This window comes from Hyla sarda, chromosome 3, assembly GCF_029499605.1.
Source record: "Hyla sarda isolate aHylSar1 chromosome 3, aHylSar1.hap1, whole genome shotgun sequence".
NCBI classification, from domain to species: Eukaryota; Metazoa; Chordata; class Amphibia; order Anura; family Hylidae; genus Hyla; species Hyla sarda.
In genome coordinates, this window is record NC_079191.1 from 384,430,462 (window position 1) to 384,438,950 (window position 8,489).

Here is an 8,489-nt window from a genome sequence, read left to right on the forward strand (position 1 = left end):
GAGGAAGATTCAGAGACCCTGAAGTTATACGAGAATTCGGCCCATGGAAGGAGATCTGCCCAGTCATCCTGGCGGGAGGAAACAAAATGTCGCAAATAATCACCCAGGATCTGGTTAATTCTTTCTACTTGTCCATTGGACTGGGGATGATATGCAGAGGAAAAATTTAATTTAATCTTGAGTTGTTTACAGAGAGCTCTCCAGAATTTAGACACGAATTGGACCCCTCTATCCGAGACAATCTGCGTAGGCAACCCGTGAAGACGAAAAATGTGTACAAAAAATTGTTTAGCCAACTGAGGCGCAGAAGGAAGACCAGGAAGAGGGATGAAATGTGCCATTTTGGAGAATCGATCAACGACCACCCAAATAACGGTGTTGCCACGGGAAGGGGGTAAATCAGTAATAAAATCCATACCAATCAGAGACCAAGGCTGTTCGGGGACAGGCAGAGGATGAAGAAAACCAGCGGGCTTCTGGCGAGGAGTCTTATCCCGGGCACAGATAGTGCAGGCTCGCACAAAGTCCCCAACATCCGTCTCCAGAGTCGGCCACCAATAGAAGCGGGAGATGAGTTGCACAGATTTCTTGATGCCCGCATGACCTGCGAGATGGGAGGAGTGACCCCATTTGAGGATTCCGAGGCGTTGGCGTGGAGAAACAAAGGTCTTTCCTGGAGGAGTCTGCCTGATGGAGGCAGGAGAAGTGGAGATCAGGCAGTCAGGTGGAATGATGTGTTGCGGAGGGAGATCAACTTCTGAGGCATCCGAGGAACGAGAGAGAGCATCGGCCCTAATGTTCTTATCGGCAGGACGAAAGTGAATCTCAAAATTAAATCGGGCAAAGAACAGAGACCACCGGGCCTGGCGAGGATTCAGCCGTTGGGCCGACTGGAGGTAGGAGAGGTTCTTGTGGTCGGTGTAGATAATAACAGGAAATCTTGATCCCTCCAGCAGATGCCTCCATTCCTCAAGTGCTAATTTAATGGCTAGAAGCTCTCGATCCCCGATGGAGTAGTTCCTCTCCGCTGGAGAGAAGGTCCTAGAGAAAAAACCACAAGTGACAGCATGCCCGGAAGAATTTTTTTGTAGAAGAACAGCTCCAGCTCCTACTGAGGAGGCATCAACCTCCAATAGGAAGGGTTTGGAAGGGTCAGGTCTGGAGAGCACGGGAGCCGAAGAAAAGGCAGACTTGAGTCGTTTAAAGGAGTCTTCTGCTTGAGGAGGCCAGGACTTGGGATCAGCATTTTTTTTGGTTAAAGCCACGATAGGAGCCACAATGGTAGAAAAATGTGGAATAAATTGCCTGTAATAATTGGCGAACCCCAAAAAGCGTTGGATAGGACGGAGTCCGGAGGGGCGTGGCCAATTTAAGACGGCAGAGAGTTTGTCTGGATCCATCTGTAGTCCCTGGCCAGAGACCAAATATCCTAGAAAAGGAAGAGATTGGCATTCAAACAGACATTTCTCAATTTTGGCATAGAGTTGGTTGTCACGAAGTCTCTGAAGAACCATACGGACATGTTGGCGGTGTTCTTCTAGATTGGCAGAAAAAATTAGGATATCGTCCAGATATACCACAACACAGGAGTATAACAGATCACGAAAAATTTCATTGACAAAGTCTTGGAAGACGGCAGGGGCATTGCACAGTCCAAAGGGCATGACCAGATACTCAAAGTGTCCATCTCTGGTGTTAAATGCCGTTTTCCACTCGTCCCCCTCTCTGATGCGGATGAGGTTATAGGCGCCTCTTAAGTCCAATTTAGTGAAGATGTGGGCACCTTGGAGGCGATCAAAGAGTTCAGAGATGAGGGGTAAGGGGTAGCGGTTCTTAACCGTGATTTTATTAAGACCGCGGTAGTCAATGCAAGGACGTAGGGAGCCATCTTTTTTGGACACAAAGAAAAATCCGGCTCCGGCAGGAGAGGAGGATTTACGGATAAAGCCCTTTTTTAGATTCTCCTGGACGTATTCGGACATGGCAAGAGTCTCTGGGGCAGAGAGAGGATAAATTCTGCCCCGGGGTGGAGTAGTACCCGGGAGGAGGTCGATAGGGCAATCATAAGGCCTGTGAGGAGGTAGAGTCTCAGCTTGTTTTTTGCAGAAAACATCCGCGAAGTCCATATAGGCCTTAGGGAGACCGGTTACTGGAGGAACCACAGAGTTACGGCAAGGGTTACTGGGAACCGGTTTTAGACAGTTCTTGGAACAAGAGGACCCCCAACTCTTGATCTCCCCAGTGGACCAATCCAGGGTTGGGGAATGAAGTTGAAGCCAGGGAAGTCCAAGAAGAATCTCCGAGGTGCAATTGGGAAGGACCAAAAGTTCAATCCTCTCATGATGAGATCCGATGCTCATAAGAAGGGGCTCCGTGCGGAAACGTATGGTACAGTCCAATCTTTCATTATTTACACAATTGATGTAGAGGGGTCTGGCGAGACTGGTCACTGGGATGTTGAACCTGTTGACGAGAGAGGCCAAAATAAAATTTCCTGCAGATCCAGAGTCCAAGAAGGCCACTGTAGAGAAGGAGAAGGCAGAGGCAGACATCCGCACAGGCACAGTAAGACGTGGAGAAGCAGAGTAGACATCAAGGACTGTCTCACCTTTGTGCGGAGTCCGCGTACGTCTTTCCAGGCGGGGAGGACGGATAGGACAATCCCTCAGGAAGTGTTCGGTACTAGCACAGTACAGGCAGAGGTTCTCCATACGGCGTCGTGTCCTCTCTTGAGGTGTCAGGCGAGACCGGTCGACCTGCATAGCCTCCACGGCGGGAGGCACAGGAACAGATTGCAGGGGACCAGAGGAGAGAGGAGCCGAGGAGACGAAACGCCTCGTGCGAACAGAGTCCATATCTTGGCGGAGTTCCTGACGCCTTTCAGAAAAACGCATGTCAATGCGAGTGGCTAGGTGAATAAGTTCATGTAGATTAGCAGGAATTTCTCGTGCGGCCAGAACATCTTTAATGTTGCTGGATAGGCCTTTTTTGAAGGTCGCGCAGAGGGCCTCATTATTCCAGGACAATTCTGAAGCAAGTGTACGGAATTGTACGGCATACTCGCCAACGGAAGAATTACCCTGGACCAGGTTCAACAGGGCAGTCTCAGCAGAAGAGGCTCGGGCAGGTTCCTCAAAGACACTTCGGATTTCCGAGAAGAAGGAGTGTACAGAGGCAGTGACGGGGTCATTGCGGTCCCAGAGCGGTGTGGCCCATGACAGGGCTTTTCCGGACAGAAGACTGACTACGAAAGCCACCTTAGACCTTTCAGTGGGAAACAGGTCCGACATCATCTCCAGATGCAGGGAACATTGGGAAAGAAAGCCACGGCAAAACTTAGAGTCCCCATCAAATTTATCCGGCAAGGATAAGCGTATCCCAGGAGCGGCCACTCGCTGCGGAGGAGGTGCAGGAGCTGGCGGAGGAGATGACTGCTGAAGCTGTGGTAGCAACTGTTGTAGCATAACGGTCAGTTGAGACAGCTGTTGGCCTTGTTGCGCTATCTGTTGTGACTGCTGGGCGACCACCGTGGTGAGGTCAGCGACAACTGGCAGAGGAACTTCAGCGGGATCCATGGCCGGATCTACTGTCACGATGCCGGCTGGCAGGTAGTGGACCCTCTGTGCCAGAGAGGGATTGGCGTGGACCGTGCTAGTGGACCGGTTCTAAGCCACTACTGGTTTTCACCAGAGCCCGCCGCAAAGCGGGATGGTCTTGCTGCGGCGGTAGTGACCAGGTCGTATCCACTAGCAACGGCTCACCTCTCTGGCTGCTGAAGATAGGCGCGGTACAAGGGAGTAGGCAGAAGCAAGGTCGGACGTAGCAGAAGGTCGGGGCAGGCAGCAAGGATCGTAGTCAGGGGCAACGGCAGAAGGTCTGGAAACACTGGCAAGGAACACACAAGGAACGCTTTCACTGGCACTAAGGCAACAAGATCCGGCAAGGGAGTGCAAGGGAAGTGAGGTAATATAGGGAAGTGCACAGGTGAAAACCCTAATTGGAACCACTGCGCCAATCAGCGGCGCAGTGGCCCTTTAAATCGCAGAGACCCGGCGCGCGCGCGCCCTAGGGAGCGGGGCCGCGCGCGCCGGGACAGAACAGACGGGGAGCGAGTCAGGTAGGGGAGCCGGGGTGCGCATCGCGAGCGGGCGCTACCCGCATCGCGAATCGCATCCCGGCTGGCAGCAGGATCGCAGCGCCCCGGGTCAGAGGACGTGACCGGAGCGCTGCAGCGGAGGGAGTGAAGCGAGCGCTCCGGGGAGGAGCGGGGACCCGGAGCGCTCGGCGTAACAGTAACCCATGACACTGTAGCTAATTGTAGCTAATCTCCCTGTCCTGCAGGTTCTGGGAGAATCAGTGTCAGCGTGAACTATCCGTTGACATTTAAATGAAATGAAACACAATGGCAGGAGACCCAGGAGGACCTCACTGCCGACACAGAGACATAAAAAAGCAAGACTACATTTTGCCAAAATGAACTTGAGTAAGCCAAAATCCTTCTGGGAAAACATCTTGTGGACAGATGAGACCAACATAGAGCTTTTTGGTAAAGCACATCATTCTACTGTTTACTGAAAACGGAATGAGTCCTACAAAGAAAAGAAAACAGTACCTACAGTGAAATATGGTGGAGGTTCTATCATGTTTTGGGGTTGTTTTGCTGCCTCTAGCACTGGGTGCCTTGAATGTGTGCAAGGCATCATGAAATCTGAGGATTACCAACGGATTTTGGGTCGCACAGTACAGCCCAGTGTCAGAAAGCTGGGTTTGCATCCGAGATCTTGGGTTTTCCAGCAGGACAATGACCCCAAACATACGTCAAAAAACACCCAGAAATGGATGACAACAAAGCGTTAGAAAGGTCTGAAGTGGCCAGCAATGAGTCCAGATCTAAATCCCGTTGAACATCTGTGGAGAGATCTTAAATTGCTGTTGGGAAAAGGCGCCTTCCAATAAGAGAGACCTGGAGCAGTTTGCAAAGGAAGAGTGGTCCAACATTCCGGCTGGGAGGTGTAAGAAGCTTATTGATGGTTATAGGAAGCGACTGATTTCAGTTATTTTTTCCAAAGGGTGTGCAACCAAATATTAAGTTAAGGGTGTCAATAATTTTGTCCAGCCCCTTTTTGGAGATCGGTGTGACATTATGTCCAATTTGCTTTTTTCCTCCCTTTTTTGGTTTAGTCGCAAAGGGAATAAACATGTGTATAGCAAATCATGTGTTACTGCAATTCTTTTCTGTGAGAAATACTTCTTTTTCTTGAAAAATTTCAGGGGAGCCAACATTTACGGCCATGATTGTACACACATTGAGTTTTACAGTATTTATATTTATATATATATATATATATATATATATATATATATATATATATATATATATATACTTTATCTGTATTAGTTATCTACTTATTTTTCTTTACTCCTCACTTTTTCCTATTTTTGAATGACATTTTGGGGCTTCAGAGCCAATTGCTAGGTTTCCATAGAGTTATGGTCTCAACGTGATATCTTTTGTGAGTATATGGTCCATATGATCCTGTATATGCCTCCAATTGTATACAGTGGTAAACTGCTGTTTTCCTGTGGCATGCTCCACCAGATGTGTATATTAGAAATACTCTTCAGTAGAAGCATACATTCCATGCCACCATACATGCACATGACACAAAGAAGAGAAGGTTGAAGGACCATGAAGATGTCTGTAGTATTATATGGGCATTATGAGTGGTACATTAATACATGCAACTTCTCTGGGTGGCACATTCGTACCAGCACTACTGCAATGGACACTACTCTGTATGCACTGCTTTATGCCTGGAATTATTTAGTGGACACCAGTTATTGAAAGTGCAGAAAATATTATCACCATCTGGGAATCACTGATAGTATCAGCATAATAACATCATACTCCCATGCAAACTCCCATAGACCGGAAATGCTGTAACTCTATATTGTGGTAAAAAACAAGGAAGTCCAAGGGTAAATGTGATAATGTCCTTTTTTTCTTCCTAACTGATTTAACCTTTTTTTTTTTTTAACCTTTTTCTGGCTGCATCAGTGATAAGATCTAAAGAGCAAAGTAGTAGTCAAGTACAGTGATCCCTCAACATACGATGGTAATCCGTTCCAAATGGACCATCGTTTGTTGAAACCATCGCATGTTGAGGGATCCGTGCAATGGAAAGTATAGGACAGTGGTCTACAACCTGCGGACCTCCAGATGTTGCAAAACTACAACACCCAGCATGCCCGGACAGCCGTTGGCTGTCCGGGCATGCTAGGTGTTGTAGTTTTGCAACATCTGGTTGTCCGCAGGTTGAAGACCACTGGTATAGGAAGTTGTACTCACCTGTCCCCGCCGCTCCGGACCGTCACCGCTGCACGGGATGTCGCCGTCCATCGCAGTCGCCGTGTCCCCGGGGTGTCCCCGACGCTCTGGTAAGGCCTCTGCTTCCCTGGCATCCGCGCTCTCCATCGCCTCCTTCACGTCGCTACGCACGCCGCTCCTATTGGATGACGGGACGGCGTGCGCAGCGACGTGATGATGTCGATGGAGAGCGCCGACGATGGAGGGGATCCCGAAGAGGACGCGCCAGAGCCCCGAGGACAGGTAAGTGATTGCAGCCGAGCACACAGGGCACCGTAAACGGCTAACCGGCGGCAGCTGAAGCAGTCTGCGCTGCCGGATAGCCGTTTATGTGATTGCCCCGACATACAAAAGCATCGTATGTTGATGCTGCCTTCAACATGCGATGGCCTCTGAGAGGCCATCGCATGTTGAAATTATCGTGTGTCGGGGTCATCGTAGGTCGAGGGGTCACTGTATATTTATTCTATGTGTATAGCAGAGAAGGCTGAACTTTTTTTTTTTTTTTAAAGCAACGTGTTAACCATTTTTTTTTATATTCATTTTTTTTTTTTTTTTGCAAAAATCTGGCTGTTTCCATTCTAACCACTAGGTCTAAAACTAAGATGAGACTTCCTATTCTGTGCAGATTATTTCCCAGTTATGCCTTTCTTCTAAGCACAGGACAGGAATACATTGAAAGGTGACATCAGGAGTTAGATACCACTGGATCCCCCACCATTCACAGCAGAGATCAGCAACACCCTCCCTGTAGAATGTCTCCTGAAAAGGTCACAGTGAATACTCAGTAACATCTCCAATTCATATGACTGGGACAGGTCTTGTATATTGTTGTCTTTGGTCCATGGGTCCTGATGTGAAGCATATCACAAAAAAAAAAAATCAGCAAGATGGCAGACCCCAAAATAATGCACAAAAAAATTTGAATAAAAAGATTACACATCAGAAAAAAAAAAAAACATGTTTCAGTATCTGGCTCTGATGAGGAAAACATTTAGATGATAGATTCCCATTACTGAACAATAAAATTTGGGCCAAACTCACACGACAGTAACCACATGCCCCTCTTCGCTGCACCATTACCACATTAATTAACCCCATGGAGACATTTGCTGTACATGTACCGCAGCTGTATATTGGGGGAGGGGGGGGGGCAGGGGGTATGGAGTGTGCTAAGGAGCTGGGCCAATTACATATACAGTACAGGACTGCCTATAGCACCTGAGATGCCACAGGCAGTAGCAAATGGGACATTCAGGTGGTAGAAGCCACTATAACATTATTATCCCACACAATGAACACCAGGAATGAAGAAAATACACAAATGCCTGATTTGCAGATTTTTGGTCACCTTGTATCTCCTAAAATTGAATAAAAAGTATTTTCTGCCTAAAAATGCTACCAACAAACACTACTGACTATTATCTTTGCTGATTATATAGGGTATTCGAAGTAGAAAAACACACCAATTAGGCAGACCTAGATATTAGAAATTATTATTTACTCAAATATGAAGTGCCCAACATACAATATATACAAAAATGAGCGTTTTTAAATATTAAACACAAACCACAAAGCGTGGGGGATGGGGGGGGATAAGGGTACAGGTGAATGACTACACTAGAGTTCCTACCTATCTAGGGTGGACACTCCTGAACTAAGTGTGGATGGGGAATGGAAACAGAAAAGTATAATGATAATAATACTAAATGAGCAAAACCTCTCCACCAACGCGTTTCACCCGATAATAGACGGGGCTCATCAGGGAACGAGAGGAGGCCAAAAAGGTAACACAGTGAAGATAAATTAGATTAAGCAGGATTGATAATCACATACATGTTAGTTGACATGATTAGTGGGCACAATTGATGTCAATACATAATATTAGAAATTTGATTATATAGGGCAAACATACTCTGCATCTCAGACACACACTAGGGTGGGGGGGATTTATGAGCCATGGCACCCTGGGTGTTCTGCTTTTCTTTGACCCAGTGATTTTTTGTGCCAAAATTTTGCCACATTCATTTAGGGTACGTTCACACATACAGGATCCTGCTACAGATTTGATGCACAGGATTTGTAACTGCCGATTAGAAGCGGTGCTCAGTCATTTAGTTTA